The sequence below is a fragment of the Lissotriton vulgaris genome, chromosome 6 (genome assembly GCF_964263255.1).
Source record: "Lissotriton vulgaris chromosome 6, aLisVul1.2, whole genome shotgun sequence".
In the NCBI taxonomy this organism is placed as follows: domain Eukaryota; kingdom Metazoa; phylum Chordata; class Amphibia; order Caudata; family Salamandridae; genus Lissotriton; species Lissotriton vulgaris.
The window spans coordinates 1,558,423,348-1,558,436,889 of record NC_141694.1 but is presented as its reverse complement, the minus strand read 5'-3'; the positions used below and the strand labels follow the sequence as shown (position 1 = coordinate 1,558,436,889).

Below are 13,542 nucleotides of genomic sequence, written 5' to 3'. Positions count from 1 at the left end.
CAAAGTGACAATGGGTCACATTTTAAAGGAAAGATGGTGCAAGATTTTTTGGGCAGCATAACATTGAGTGGATCTCACACATACCCTATTACCCACAGGCAGCAGGTTTGATTGAGAGAATGAATGGTTTGCGGAAAGAGCAGTTGAAAAAGTTGTCTGGTGGGTCATTGAAGAGGTGGAGGGAATCACTGGTCTAATGCATTGCAGATTTTGAACAACCGACCCCTTTGATGCGCATGTTGACCCATGTGGCCACAAGCACGATTCTGTATTGGGAGACAGCTCCCGGAGCTTTGGCTCCATATCGTGCCACACCAGAGGCTGCCGGTCTTGATTTACATTCCTTGAAACTCTATTGATTGCAACCACGAGACATTACCTTAATTGAGACAGGAATTGGAGTTCAAATTCCCCCAGAGCATTTCGGGCTAATCGCCCCTCGATCTGGGATTGCCCTTAAAGGCATCCAGGTTTTAAGAGGGGTGGTCGATGCCGATTACGAGGGGGAGATCAAAATTATCCTATTGAACAGTGGAAACAATGATCTGATTGTGCAACCCGGTGACCGTGTTGCCCAAATGGTCATCATGCTGGTTTATGGAGGAAATGTCATGAAGGGGACGGCCCCAGCCCTTCTAACTGTGCGAGGAACGGGCGGGTTCGGATCTAATGTGGGTGGAGTCCCCAAACAAACCTCCTGAACCTGCAGAATTGATCGCTAAGGGCAAGGATAACATCATAGTTATCATGAAACCCGGACAAGAAAAGTGGAAAAATGTACCTGCTGAAAAATGTTATTTGAGAGAGTGATTATACCACTTTGTTTTCTGTTTCTAGATCACAGTATAGCTTGCCGCAGCGATGCTTGCGCTGTGTGGTCGGTGTTTGGGCGTGTCCGGAGGGGTCCGGGAGGGCCCGGGGATGCCGAAGGAGATCAACCGCCGGAGTCGGATGACAGCATTGTTGCAGCAACCGGATAACATCTGGAATTACTTGGCCGGGAATGTGCTGAACACTTCCCACTTCTGAATGAGAAATCTTCAGAGTACAGCTGATATGATATCAACGTGTCTTGTCGCCGTACCTACCCCTGCACAGGTGCTTCTGCACATTTTCAACCAAACTAACTTTGATGGGGTAGTGGAGGAAAGTGATGTTCAAACACATCTGAGTCTTTAGGAGTTTTGTCGCTTTTGCCCGGAGGTTACAGATAGCCTCTGGAGGAACATGACAAGTATTGTTACTTACAATATCTCTACTGGAGACGTTTGCTATCAACTAACTTGTGACCCTACCAAGATTGGCAAGTGTGGCCAACTGAAACTAGAGAAAAGCAAACAATTGACCCCTGATCAACAAACATTGTGTCATTCCCAACATGACAGTTTTTGTAGTAATGTTACCAATTATATGGTTTGTAATCACACAGTATTAGCCGCTAGCCATGTTAACCATGTGAAATTACCTAAGGGATGGTTGTTCTCGTGTGGCAATATTTCATACACTTATATACCAGCTAACATAACTGGAGGACCTTGTGCCTTATGACGATCAAGTCTTATGCTTTTTCCCATGCATTCTGTTACACGTATTCGATCTTCTAGAGCCGCTATTCAATTACCTGAGGATTGTGACTGATATTGATTTACTTTCTAGAACAGAATATACTAGTTTGGCTCTTTCCATTGTAGGAGTGCCAGGGCTGTCCGTTTGTAATGCCAGAACAATTGCTAAGCTTGCCTGTTTCATTGTGAAGAATCTCAATCATACTTCTGCCGCTTTAGCTGAATTATTATTAGATGTTCAAGGAACAAGAAAAGCAGTTTTACAGAATAGGGCAGCTGTGGACTATTTGTTGCTAAAACATAACCATGGTTGCGAGGAATTTGATGGACTATGTGGTTTTGATTTATCTGACCATTCTACGTCTATCCATGCACATATTAATGCTTTAATACCTTCAGCGCGGCGCGAATTCTCGCGCTGAAGGTTCTAATGAGCCAACGGGCTCATGACGGAACGGTTCCGTCATGAGCACAGCTCAACCGATGCTCATGACTGAACCGTTCCGTCATGAGCATCGAAGGGGTTAAAAGATTTAGTGAAAGGGGTTACCCAAGACGTTGACCAAGGATGGTGGGATTGGTTGTTTGGGTGGCTGCCTAATTTTGGACAGCTTCGGTATATCTTGGATGCTATTATAGTCGTTATTTGCGTTTTTATCTCATTGTGTTGTTGCATTCAATGCATTCCTAATCTTCTCTCCCTTTTTCGTCCCAGATCCATTGTATTTAGGCCAATGGGGTATGATGGGTGAATCGAAGGTCAAGGGGTGGGGTGGAATGTACTGTATTTGCCATTTTACACGTGCTAAATTACATGTTGACCTCGATTCCATGTAATGCTCTGATCTTCCATTTTGTTGCATCGTACTTCCATTTTTTGCTGCCTTGCCCTGTAGTTCCACTTCAGCAGTAATATAAACATGTTTTTCACGTAAACTAATACAAGCTGATGCGAGGCATCTCGTGAGGATGCCTCGTGAGGTTATGTTGTACCTTCTGCGTGTTTTTCGTGCATTCTATGCTTATCTCTAGGACAGAGGGAGGATGGCCGTGCAAAGCTCTAAGGCCGGAGAGATAGGGAAAGGAATGTCTGTTGCCTCGGCACAGCCCAAACAGAATCTGGCCAGGTCTCTCTGGGTGGGGCTGATGCAGAGATGGGGCCAGCACCTGTGAATAGATGGGCGAGAGCGCCTGCATAGAGGCTTCTCGAACATGTTGATTTAAACTATAAAAAGCGGTGTCTGTGGGGTGGAGCTCAGGAACTCAGTCTTGGAGTGGACGCACTCGCGGGACAACTTTGGTGCCAGAAGAGATTACTCCCGGTGTACGGGTTCCCGACTTGCTGTTCAGTGCTTGGCCAGGGATGTTCAAGTATCCGGTGCTGCAAATGAATCTGGTGAGGTGTCTTGTGTAAGTGAGTGTAAGTGTACATGCATTTATATAGCGCAAATCACCGACCCGGTATCTAAGCGCTTGCTTAGGGAACCCGTCCTGGTATTCCCCTGTGAGATAACCCCGGCAGGGTATCCACAAGGTGAAAGCCAGGCATCCCGCCGCGAGGGGCCGTTGTGGAGATTAAGCAAGCTATTGCCCAGAGTCGCAGAGTGTGAACCCATGAATCGAGTAGGCACCGGAGCGAGAATTGTCGAGTCCGAGGACATTTTAGGACTCAAGACCCCGCCGAGCCGGGAATCGAACCCTGGTCCCGGGCTGACCTCTGCTTCCAGGTCTGCCTCCTCTAACTAGTGAGCCACACTTCTCTTGTACATTAACTGTTTATGTACCTGTATTCACAGTTTCATATTTATGTATATAGTGTGGTGTATTCATTGTTTATTGCCTTTCACTCTGTGCCTAAGAATTTATTAGTTTCAGTGACTTATTGCCTTTGCCTACAATATTAATAAAGCTCATTTTTACCTCCAGTGGAGTGTTGGAGTTTCTATGTGAGTAAGTGGTGTGCGTAAGTTCAGATGACGCAAGTGGGCAAAGCAATACACCTACACTCTCCCAATTGTCGATCCCACCCCAGGGTCATCACCACAGTCAATCTGCTAGGGAAGACTTGAACAAAGTGGTTCAGTCTCTTGACAGCCCAGGGACTAATCCCACTCAGCACTGAACGATCAGGCTCCCAAATGGGAGAATGTTCAACTACTAGGCTGAGCTTTCCAGCATACTTCCAAACTTGGCTTGGTTTTCTTATGGGCCCTGTGTGATTACTAATGTGATGGATGCTATGTGTGGTGGATGTTTCTCTGTGCTGAATGTTCAGTGGGTTGAAGATGTGATATACCAATTCCTTCCTTCTACTCCACTATCTCCTTGTGCATTTCTAGAGGCCCTTCTACTCCTAATCCATAAACAAATCAGATGAGTCTTGACCGCTACAATATCTAGTGAGAAACACTACTCACCTTTCATCCAGAGTTGATTTTCACACTAGTTAGGTATGCAGTATTGCTGGTTTCTCCTTCTATATTTTTCCTCTGGGTGTATTCATGTCATTTCCAGATATGTCCTATGGCCCTTTAACAAGTTGGTCTGGAAGTTCTGCCCACAGAAAGAAGTTTGGTAGTTCATTATTAATACTCTAAGGGCCAGATGTAGGTAATTCCAGATTACCAATTCTGAAATACCGAATCATACCGATTAGGTATTTAAGAACTGGCAATCGGGATGTAGGCAATTTTACCGATTTAATTACCGAATCGGTATTTACCGATTCGGTAATTGCCATTCATTCCTTGCCAGACAGAATCAGCCTTCCGTAAATCCTTGAAAACACATCTTTTTTACTCTTAAAACTGGATATCGGACCCCGTGGCCTCTACTTTCAGAGTTCTCAGCGCCGGGACGCCCCGTTGGGGTCGCTGCGCGCTTTACAAACTTCTCAAAATAAATAACAAATAAATTCCTATGGGCCTGGAGGCCCATAGGAATGAATGTAAATTACCAAATCTGTAAATACTGATTCTGTAATTGGGGGAAACATTGAAGGGTGGCAGGGTGTCACTTTGACACCCTGTTGCACCCCTCAATTGTGCATGGGTGCACATGTTGCAGACATACATGCCCTTAGGGCATGTATGTCTGCAACATGGCACTGTTTAAAAAGCAAAAGAAATGCTTTTTAAAGGGTTTTCATTATTTACCACCAACTTCTAGGTGGTGGTAAATAACGAATTCTTAAACCCCTGTAGCACTGATTACAGTGATACCTACATGTCAAAATACAGATTCGGTAATTTAACCGAATCTGTATTTTAACATGCCCCTACATCCCAAACTCCAAATACCGGTCAGTAACTGCCGAAATCGGCAGTTACCGGCCGGTATTTGCCTTCCTACATCTGGCCCTAAGATTTTCCTTCACTGATCCAGCATGTACGCATTTCCTTTTACACTGAGCATCCTTGGTCTTTTCCCTTTGCCCTTATACACATCACCAGGGTTGCTCAGCCAATAATCCGCTGAAGCTAGTCACTAACTGGGATTCTTCTCATCACCCTTTTTCTCCACCTGCACTGATTGACATTAATCCTCCCATTGCGGGCATAGTGAACATTACTGGATCATACAGAGATCCAGCAACCGTCCCATGTGTGGAATCTTGTTGAATGTCGATGGCAAATCAAACAAAGTTAAGAGAAAAAGTTTTGCATTATCTTAATGAAGAAACAAGGAAATAGCGTTGCTGCAGAAAACCCACCTCCTGACAAATAGGCAGAGAAGCTTAAGCAAGATTGGGTAGGCAGGGTGATCAGTGGGTGTCGAACACATTCAGAAGAGACAGGTCTGGTGATGTATTCAAATCTTTTTAGAAGTATGGAGTAGCAATACTAATTCATAACTCTCCTACATACTATCTTCAACAATTGGACAAAGGTAAATGGCTGGTCCGCTGGCCAGACATTGATGTTTGAATCGGTCTATACACCCAACAATAACAAGGTGGCATTCTTTACAGAACAATCCAGAATGCATGTCAAATTCAATAAAACAAGAGCAATGATTGAGAAGGGACTGGAGACTGGAACTTGGCCTGATACGGCATAGGACGGGGGCTCTGGCCAAATGTCTTTATCTGGTGACACTATCAACAACTGAAAGGAGGGTATCAATCTCGGGAAGGGGAAGAGAGATTTTTAGTGTAAAGGAAAAGAGATACACTCTCCCTGGGTATGCTTACACACTACAAAACGTATCCTGTGCCCAACTTCATTTTTTTGAGGAAATGAGTATGTCGTCTGGATATCACCCTGCTTGCAAAGACAAAAATGTATTTTCTTTGTTAGACCCTCACCCACTCTAGTAGTGGAATGCTTTATCATCTGGTTTCAACCTGGTCCCTAAAAACCAGGAAGGGCTGAACTGTATTCCAGGGAGCATTTTGTATATCACTCAAGTCGGGGTCTTCAGAGAATACCTCAAACAGCCAAAATATCCCTTTAATCTCGTTTTTTGGGGCATGGTTAAAAGGATCTGTGTAGGTGGTAAGGATTTAATAGTCCCATTACCCTAATAACTGGATGTCACGTTTCAGCCCCAAAGTCAAAGGGTTCTTGGGTCCAGGGCTTTCATAAAGATAAACTCTTCTACAGGGGATTTTTTTTTAACTGGAGTTTTGTTCTAGGCAAGACATACAACACACTAAAACAAGTTGAACTCCAAAAATACTGTATTTAGGTCTTGACTCCTATATAGGGAGAAAAATCCATCATATTAATGGTAGCCAGAGTGATGTCACAATAGTAAATTAAATCAGCATATAACACTCAATTATGGCATTCTCATCTCACAAGTCTTCGGTAAAAAATACTGAGGCAGTGTTTATGTCCTAATAAAAGCCTTGAAACCCAAGAGACATTTGACCTTGGGGCTGAACCCAGTTGACCGGTTATTTGGGTAATAGGACCATTATACCCTTATCCCCACATAGAACCGTTTTAGCCATACCCAAATAACCACAAATAAAGGGATACAGAGGTTGTTTGGGGAATGCTTAATATTCCAAAAAAAGATCCCAGCCTGAGTAATATCCAAAGTGCCCCCTGGAATATGGTTGAGTCCATCCTGGTACATGGTGCTCACTCGCACTGGATCTATCAAATATTTTTAGGTCTCGCAGAGAGACCTATTGCGGTGAAACCAGAAAGTTAAACCATGCGGATTGCGAGTGCGGATTTCCAACAGTTCGCGTGAAATCACGTGACCACAAGCACGCGCATTTCCCCACCTCAAAGCCATCAGCCTCCCTACCACAGGCTTCCCCAGCGTGCGCAGTGCGCGCTGGCCTCCCTTCCCCCCCTCCCCCCATTGCTTTTTTTCACGGCCGCCAGGCCTTGAGCTGCTTCAAAGCGATCTGCTCTGCCCCCTGCTGCACCCCATATGGTTTTATTGTTGAAGCGCCTCACCTCCCTCAGAGCGCACACCGCCCCTGCAGCAGTAGTGACACTGTAAATGCGGCTGTGATCGTAATTACTTCCGTTTTGTTGCCCCGCATATTAAGGGCTGCTTCTGGTTTAGACATTTTTTGTATTCCCTTTTCCATTAGCGTCATATATTGTCTTCCATCTCATTCCTCTATTTTTTATTTTCTGAATATTTCCACCTCCCCCATAACCGATTTCCCATGTTAGGGTTCTCCAGCGCCGCAAGGTCATGCAAATGGCAAGAGCGCTGCAAATATATGCCTGCAAGCATAGCTTCATCCACGTCTTTCTCCCGACTTTTTTTCCCTTTCCACACCTCTTCTTTTCTTCCCTTCCTTTCTTCGTATCTCCCTCTGTTCTTTGTTTCCCCTCCACACTCGTTTCCCCTCTGGCTCCCTCTTGTCTTTTCTGGCCCTCTTCCTATTTCTTCTCTTTTCTGAGCGTCTGTGCCAGTCGCCTCTCTCCCACCCAGCCCATATTTCACAGGCCAGAGTGGAGCCTGCTTTCTATCCGTCTGTTTTCCCTACACTTTAAGACCTTTTTTCCACGCTTTTCTCAGGATATGAGGAAATGTTTTGAAAATTCAGCCTGCTCGCCAGGAGTTGGCTCATGTTTTTATTAAAGACGCACTGTGTTAAATCTGATTCCCCAAAATAACGCAGCCGCTTTCCCCTCCTGCCGTAGCTGCTGCTCTGAAGAGATTTCCAGTCGGTTTGGCTGGGTTCGTCTTTAACAAATATGCAGATATGTTTTTTTCTATTTACACAACAAAACCGCTGGTTGCAACTGGATTTGTGCAGCCACCCATTCCCAGGGTCCAGAGATGTCATGTGTGGTTCCTGACATCTGGCAGGAGGACGGGTTTATTGGTGCCAAGAAGGGTACTTGGGCAAACTATGCCGAAAGAGTGGGGTCATGGGCAGTTTTTACCCCGCCCCATACAAAGTATGCCCTCTTCCCCCCCCCCACCTCAGCAGTAACATGGACACTTGCACGTAACTTTAAGGATATTGTCCTGTCTGCGCCTCTTTGCCGGGGGAATGGATTCTCTGTAGCATTTTGAAGCACTAGAACAGGATCTGCGCCGAGGCACTAGCATGCCGGAAAACAGTAAGCACTAATGCGCTAACCCTGCTTTCTTCAGCTAGTATCAAAATGTCCAATCTCGGTACCTCAAACCCAGGCCCTGAGCAGCAGGAGGCGTGTTTACCAATACCTCATTCATCTTTAAATGCCTGCCCAAAAAATTAAAGTCCTCTCCTGGAGTCCGATGGGATTCCTACTTGACTTTCTCTGTCCAGGCCCAAATGGAATATTTTACATTTGTGTTTTTAGGGACCTTTAACATTTAAAAGTGGCATTTTTTTAATGAATTATTGTTATACCTTCCTGTTTTCCACCCCCATCTGCCCTCCTGTTATCCATCTCCACCCACCTTTGCTTTTCCAACCCCACCTGATTGCCAAAGCAAATAGTTTGCCCATGGGTGAGAGCGATTCCGCCTGCCTTGAGCACATCCACTTCAAAGCCATCTGTTGCTCGGCCTCACTTCTCCACCCCCTAATTACATCACTGTTCACGGCCGCGAGGCCGTGCTTCAAAGGGATCCGTAGTCCCGCCCCTAAAAGCTTCTTTCCTGACTCCACTCTTCCATTCTGTCCTCCTCCCTTTATTTTTTGTAAAATCACATTGTGTGTGCTCACTTTATTTTAAATGTTTAAAAATGCATTTATAACAGCCACTGGCGCAAGTGTTTAATGCCAAGTGTGATGGTTAAATGCTGAATGAAAATCACAGGCTTGTCTTTGATACACCGTTTTTTGTTCACACCGTTAAAAGAAATGCAGTACAAATTAAAGGGTCCCTGAACCTTCTATAGAATAGTGCTGCTGAGACCATGATCTGAAATTAAAATTACCTTGCCCCGTGTATATCCCCTTATTTCATGTTCTCGCGTGACATCCAGTGGAAACGACGGTACACAACCGGCTTAAAATACAGCAACGCCGCGCTAATCCTCCTGCCAACAAGTTACTTAAAAATCAAAACAATACACGGCAACCCCGGAGTTAAAGGGAATGAATCAGTCACTGTTTATAAAAATGTTGCCTGCTTTTAGCACTGCACTTATGTGAGCATTTTCAGCCTTTAGAATGCATTTTTCAGAGTCTGGCATTTTTCGTTTTCCGCATCAGAAATATTCTGTGGACTTTGTTAAATGATTTGGTTTAACTCTTATTTCCCTATTCTAATCCACCGTTAAACTTTTGGCTACTTGCCGAAAAGCACTTCGAAGCCTCGGCAGGGGTACTAAGCGCTATATAAATGCAAGCGCAATTACATTGATGCAAACCCTGACGTAAAAGGGCAGACCAGTCCTTTTTTGTATCCACGACATGGCTGCAAATGCTGACCAAGCTCCATACAAACTATATATTAGAGTGCATCACGAGGCCTGAGTCTTACAAATATGTGTGCAACTCTGACTTGAACGGGCACTATGTGAAGTCTACGGGAAACGTTGCGATTCTTAAAACCGCTTCTGCTGGGTTATTTTTTCAACTAGCGTGGGTGCACTGCCTCGCTTCATGAGAATATTTCCACCTGGCAGCACACTGTACACATTACCTATGAGGTCAGAGCAAACAACGCCTGCTTTTTTTTTCACCCTCTGTTTGCAGTCACTTACCGAAAACTAAAGCTGCATTCCATGTGTCCAAAATGAGCTTTGCGCTTCTTCCTTCATTAGGAGTGAGACCATTTCAAGAAGGTAGTAATGATTAGCTTAATATGCATATGTTTTTCATCTGTAGCTGTGCTCTGCTTTAGATGCTGTTTCTGTAGGCACCGTTGTTGAGACTAGAAGTGTTTTATATGCATGTATGATAATGCATGGCCATTTATAACGACCAAGATTCCAGTGTCGCATTGTTCTTACAAATTAGTTTTTTACAGCAATTTGCTGACTTACTGCCACTTGTAAGAATGTTAAGCAACTAGAGACATACCACGTCCACCACCACCACCACCACGTCCACCACCACGTCCACCACCACCATGACCATGTCCACCACCACCGCGTCCACCACCACCACTACATCCACCACCACCACCACTACATCCACCACCACCACCACTACATCCACCACCACCACCACCACCACTACATCCACCACCTCCACAGCCGCCACCACCTCCACAGCCGCCACCACCTCCACAGCCGCCACCACCTCCACAGCCGCCACCACCTCCACAGCCGCCACCACCTCCACAGCCGCCACCACCTCCACAGCCGCCACCACCTCCACAGCCGCCACCACCTCCACAGCCGCCACCACCTCCACAGCCGCCACCACCTCCACAGCCGCCACCACCTCCACAGCCGCCACCACCTCCACAGCCACCACCACCTCCACAGCCACCACCACCACGTCCACCACCACCACCACCACGTCCACCACCACCACCACGTCCACCACCACCACCACGTCCACCACCACGTCCACCACCACCACCACGTCCACCACCACCACCACGTCCACCACCACCACCACCACGGCCTCCACCACCATTACCACCACGGCCTCCTCCACCACCACCACCACGGCCTCCTCCACCACCACCACCACGGCCTCCTCCACGTCCACCACAAGGCCACCTCACTCTATCGCCCTCCCTCTATCTATCGCCCTCCCTCTATCTATCGCTATCTATCTATCGCCCTCCCTCTATCTATCTATCTATCTATCTATCTATCTATCTATCTATCTATCTATCTATCGCCCTCCCTCTATCTATCGCATCACCACAGCACCACTCAGCACCACCACAGCATCACTCAGGGGCACCACAACATCACTATGCGCTACCACAGCATCACTGAACACCACAGCATCACTTAGCGCCACCACAGCATCAATCTGTGCAACCATTTAACAACAACTGGTTCAAATATGTTCTCTCAATGTTTCAAGCTTTATTACAAATGTCACAAAAAGATGTTAATATTTCACTTCTGTTCTTGGATTTTCGTCACAAAAAAAAACACTGAACATAATCTTCACAAAAGTTTAATCTATTGCCATTATTAATTACAATAACTTAAGTATTAATTATTAAACAAATAATAAAAGCAATTTTTATTAGTAATATCAATACATCTAAGTCACGTAAATAATACACATATTGCATTACAAATGCGATAGGTGTCACATTTGCGAAAGTTAAAACTATTGGCATTGTAAATTACAAAGCTATTAATTTCGCTATTTTCAATACCAACACATAAATAAAAAATGTGTCATTTACAATACCAATAGCTCAAACTTTCCTAATGCGACACCTAATGCATTGCAAATGCTTGTTTTATGGTGACGATATCATTATGATGGTTATATATTCCGATAAATCATTGCCTGGAATAATGCTTTTAATTATCACAGTTGTTGGTCTTGCCCTAAAATGGGTCAGGAAAGATTTACACTACTTGGGCATCCTCCTAAACACAGGCTTTGAGTAATGGAATAAAATAATTTACACTTTGGTGTCTAACACGAGACCTGATTTTGAGATGGTCCTAACTTCAGCTCTCCCTATGGAGCAGGCGATTAAGATGATGCTCACTACGAGGTATAATTATGAATTTGGGATATTACATCTCAAGATATGTAAATTAAGCCTTACACATTGACACCAACAGTGGCATATCATTAGTGTTTTGGGAGGGGCTGGAAGACCAAGGCTGAAGCCTGGCAAACTGCATGCTCATACAGAATCAGACCACACTCTGGCTCTACTGGCTCACCCACTAGCTCTCTCAGTTCACTTACTTTGACCCATCGACACCATGATCTAACCTTTTAGGTTACCATGGAGAGGGGTATATTAGAATGTGAATGCAATATACAAATCACTACCTCCAAAGACTGACAATCTGGTGGCCTTGAACATTCTCCGGAATTAGAAACTTGTGGATAAACACCTTATTTTTGACAATTCATTTCAGTGCCTCTGTGGTGCTATGTAGGCCTGGCCAATTGATGTTCTTCTGTGTCCTGGAAAGCATGGCACTCGGTCTATTACAGGTATAACAGCTTATTGAAGGTAAAACTCCATGTCTTGGATTCTGAATTGGACTTAAAAGCACTGGAAATAGGTCCAACGAGATGTACCCTGGCACTCAATATTTAAATTTCAAATATATGACATTGTTTGGTCAAAACTAATAAAAACTAGAGTCTACTTTTCACACAGGAACACACCAGAGATTTACTTATCCAAATGCTCATTGGTTAGTGTATTCCATACAAAATTAATAATGTGTTAAAGGCGTTTTAGACAATATTTCTCAAGACTGGAAATACCGGAAGTCCACCCAGGTGTTTACAAAACAGATTTCTCAAGTTCCGCTTCATGGTGTGTGATGGGCTGAGTTGGCTAGAGTGGCTATTTCTGAATACGTAATTTATAAGACAAATGACCAGAGGTCTTTCTTCAAACAGGTAAGGGAACCAATTGCTACATCCTGATCACAAATGCCCTGCCCTAAATATGCATTTAGATGTTTGGTGCCTAATCTGCCATAAATGGCTGGCGGTGCTCTAATTGCACTATCCATAATTACTACAAGGATCTTAGGCTGGTCGTGTTTTTCTGTTCATTAAGTTAAAAAAATGTATTGCTCCGTGGATGATCTGTGATAGTAAAGGAATCTAAAGGAGCATCGGGGGATTGTGGATACATTTGCAAGGGGTTTTGAGGAGGGGCGATGTGTGCGCCTAAGAACCTTTGAAAGCTTACTCTGTTCTACAAGTGTTTGCACAGTTTATGCAGCATTGTGATTTTCTTATGTTGTTTTCCGATTTTCATGCCTAGAGCCAACAGCTAGAAAATGTTCCTTTCCAGGTCTAAATTATGTTTCTACTTCTTTGAGCTCTTAAAAACCCAATAAAAAACAATTTGTGCCAAAAGGTACTTTGTCCAACATAGAACCCAACAAATAAAGTCAGCGATTGCCTTCCTAAACTTCTGCCAGTCACCTTGGGCGTCCCCCAGGGCTCTATTCTCTCTCCCACTCGATTCAACCTCTTCATGGAACCCCGCACCCTTATTCTTAAACAAGCGAAAATCAGTTACCACCTCTATGCTGATGACACCCAACTTTACTATAGGATCAAATCCCATGCCGATGTTTTACATCTCAATGATGCCTCGACTAAGATTCAATTGTGGTTCCATTACAACTACCTCAAACTAAACCCTAAAAACAACGGAAATCGTTCTATTCTCTCCTAAATACAACTTAATCCCTATTCAACACTGGATCTCTGACATCAAAGCTTTCAACTGCTCTCTGTCCATCTCTTACTCAGTCAACTCCCTCTGCATCATCGTCGACCACAGCCTGTCTTACTGCCCACATAAAAAATTCGGCTAAAGGTGCTCTCTTCACCCTCCACCATCTCAAAAAAATTAAACCCTTTATTCCTGCAGAGGATTTTAAATCAGTGGTGCAATCATTGGTCCTGTCTAGAATTGACTCG

General features: G+C 44.5%; 1 protein-coding gene and 1 pseudogene across 1 annotated transcript in view; one reads left to right on the top strand and one right to left on the bottom strand.

Annotated features, from left to right (window-relative positions):
* Positions 1 to 13,542, bottom strand: part of SNRPB2 (small nuclear ribonucleoprotein polypeptide B2) — a 63,283-nt gene that overhangs the window by 36,513 nt on the left and 13,228 nt on the right. The gene's annotated exons all lie outside the window — the stretch shown is intronic.
* LOC147709136 (uncharacterized) lies at positions 913 to 9,829 on the top strand (annotated as a pseudogene).